Genomic DNA, 3,678 nt, shown 5'->3' with positions numbered 1-3,678 from the left:
TACAAACTCTTCACTTTCCCTCACTTTAAATCTTCACAAACTCACACATGCTCCTTAGTTTATATATTGTAACATTTTGGGAAGTATTTTAGCTGTTGATTAGTGCGCAGAGTTGGATTACATTGCCGCGTAGCATTTCAATCTTATCTTAATCGGCATAAAAGGTTGGTTTTCCAAACCCCGAGATTATTTTTATCGAAATTGTACTCATTTTCAGTATTAGTATCTTGATTTTCGTGTGTTGGGCCTCTCTGATAGGATTAGTATGTTTGAATGCCGATTTTAAGCTGATAATCTTGCCCGTATTGTTTTGATTGTTGAAATGATTTAAATTTTATGGGGTTATGCTTGCATGTTCTCTAGTTTAGTTTGGTATAGTCTGAGTATCCCGTATTTGTGCCAAACGACGTTATTTGCCTAATGATAGAGCGGGTGACATCGTTCTTAAAGGCAAATGTCGTCAATTGGCCAAATTTGGCAAAATCGAGAGAAGTCTGAGTATCCCAAGGCAATGGGTGTTACGGGTCTAGTTTGAACTTGAGTTGTACATGTTTTGATTTTATTTTCGGGGGTTGCGGGGTTGAATTTGAGAAGTTGGGTTGAAAGTAGGCATGTTGGGTCGTTTGGACAGCTATCGAGATCGCCGAACCACTCGGCAGTTTGGCTAATGTCCCCATCTCGCCTTTAATTTCATGCTTTATTTGATGTTGGCTCTGTAACTTTCGGCGAGAAGCCTGAGGTCACCGAGGGCACTCAGTAACTCGTCGAAAGTCATCTTGATCGCCCTTTGTCTGCACCCCTGAACACTTTTTGCACTGTACCTCTCAGCTAGCTAATTCTTGCTCATCGAAAGCAATTGACGATTCGCCGAAAGACCCTTCCCAGAGCCAAATTTCCATAGCTTTAAAGCCAATCCATTAGATAAGCCTGATTTAGCTCACCAAAGCAATTGGGTGATTCGCCGATTGGTTCGGCGAGTCTTTCTGATTTTCTATGCTTTTGTTTGAAGATTTTCTTAACTTTTCTCGATGCTTTGTAGATATGGTTAGACCAAAAGTTGCTGGGAGAATCATGCCATCCCGAGAGATAAGAGCATGGAATTTCAAAGTAAATGAAGGGAGATCAAAGCCTCCCAAGAAGGGAAGACAAGAACTTCCACCTGGAGATAAAGGCAAGGGCAAGAGTTCAAATTCTGACAGGGAGACTACTCCCCGAGTCCCCTCTATTCCTTCATGGGCTCGAGGATTCTATGCAATTGTGCAAAACTTTTTGGCAGATACACTTGTGGAAACTCCTGGTGGGTCTAGTACTACTGTTCCTTCTAAGGTAACTCTGAGCGCTGATGCCCAAGTCCAGACTGATACACCGGGTAGTGATGCCCAAACAGATGAAGCGACTGCGTAGATAGGATCCCCTCTTTACCTCCCTCTCTATCTTACTTTCATATTGACTTTTGGATAATTTTGTTTGCATTTGAGGACAAATGCTTTTATTTGTGGTGGGGAGAGGCCCATCTTTTATGTGACATTCATCATTCCTGTTTTGTTTATATATTTGGGCTTTGAGATAAATATGTGTTATACACTGCTTTTTGTGTATGTGTGAGTGTGTTAACCCCTTTTGAGCATCCTTTGAACCTTGACCTTTTCTTGGAAGAAACATGATAACATTGTGACCTTTGATTAATCCATTACCCATAATGCTCATGATTTGTGGTTTGTTTAAATAGCCAACTTATGCCAAAAGCCTAAGTTCGGGGTGTGGTGAAAAGAGAAGGCAACTCAAGACGTGTAAGAAAGTTCCCTTTTACCCATGTTTTGAGAAAAATGGAAACCCTTGATGCTTACCATGACCAACAACACTAACCTACGGTACGAGTGTCTACGATCGTCGATAATATAGTAACCCAACTAAAGGTTGGGGTCGTGTCCCAAGGGAGTGGTTTAGAGAATTGATAGAAAAATAAAATTTAACTCTAACTAGTTGTAGCTAAAGATATTAGCAAACAAAAACATGGTAAATTAAACGGGGTGACACGAAAGTGTCAAATATCAATTGGGGATTTTGTCACAAGTGGTAAAAATAGCAAAAATTAACAAGAAAATCAAGTATGGGGAAATGTTCTTGGGGTGTGACTGCAATACAAGTTGAGATAAATTGTTGGGTACATGCTTCCAATAGGAAATTTGCAAGATAATAGTGACTAGCCTAAGCTTTAGATGGAATAAGTTCCCTCTCGGGCTACTTATCCTGTTTCAAATGGGTTCCTCTCGGACACCCATTTGCCGCATGAAGATCAGCCTACGCCTTACCCCACTCATATTCTCGAGCTGAGTGCTAGGATATAGGACCAGGGCTCACCCTCTCGGGCTGAACCTCATGTCGACCCACTCCTTAGGCCATCAGTCTAGTGGTCTTGCTTTCACGACCTCTCCCTCGGGCAAGCCGAAAACACATGGGTGGTTTTGTATTTGCAATTACAAACCTATTAAATGAAACCACAACCACTAGGTGAAATCACAATTAATATACATCTACCCTATCAGCAAGCAAGACACAACAACAATATCAACACATATTTGCTAAATCACACCCCAAGAATGGGGGTTTTTAGCCACACATCAAGAAGTAAAAAAATACACCTAAAATGATACTAAAATCAAATGAGTATAAGAAATTAAACCTTGATTTAAGCAAAGGAAGAAGAATGGAGAAGACCCACTTCCAACTTGGGAAAAATGAAATTCTTCTCTCTTCAAGTCTCCCATAAAACTCTCTCCAAACTTGAGAGAAAATATCTTAAAACGTACTATTCTATTCTGAAAATAATAGTAATGGTTCGGAACTTGTAAAATTAATAAAGAGTTTAGTATTTATAGCCATCAGAAATTAGTACAGGCAGATAGTTCGGCGAGGTTAGTCGAGTCCGTCGAATGACGCGTCGGCTCGCCCTTCTTCTGTCTCATCGCCGTTGAGTGCTTGCCTAAAACATCTTCACGTTCTGGACCATTGGGCGGTATAGTACTACTTCACGGAACTATTTAACGAAGCGCCGACTACTCCTTTCATCGCCTTTTTGATCCTCTTCCTTCAGGGCTTCGCATACTAGAACAAAGTGTCCATGCTTCCACTAAAACTTCAAATACCTAAAACTTAAGAGTTTTCATCAGATATTGAGACAAAATAAGCATTCGAGGACACTATTTCTATCAAAATAAAGCCCTAAATGAGTCCAATTTGTGGACTCATCAACACCCCCAACTTATACTTTTGCTTGTCCTCAAGCAAACTTGAGTTCAGCCGTTCAAAAAGGGTGTCTCAAACAGTGCTACACAAGTCTCAATTATGAGTGCACACAACAAGACTCAATTTACTTATGCAAGGATCATCTGTGTACTCAAAGATTCAAGTTGTGACACACCATTACCAAAGATTTTCATGCTCGCAATATTTGCTACTTGTGCAAGTTCAAGCTCAACAAAAAGTATCTAAATACCCTCACATGAAGAATGATTCCATATTCACACACAGAGGTTATTCAATTCAAGATTAGGAATCAAATGCAATGCTCACACTCAAAAAAGAGGAACACGGTGCATGTTTTCACCCATAGGCTTGCCCTTATTTTCCAATCGACTTTCGATTTGATTTACTCAAGATCAAAAAGGTCTTTCTTAG

Source organism: Solanum stenotomum, chromosome 1, assembly GCF_019186545.1.
Source record: "Solanum stenotomum isolate F172 chromosome 1, ASM1918654v1, whole genome shotgun sequence".
NCBI classification, from domain to species: Eukaryota; Viridiplantae; Streptophyta; class Magnoliopsida; order Solanales; family Solanaceae; genus Solanum; species Solanum stenotomum.
This window is presented reverse-complemented; position numbering follows the sequence as displayed.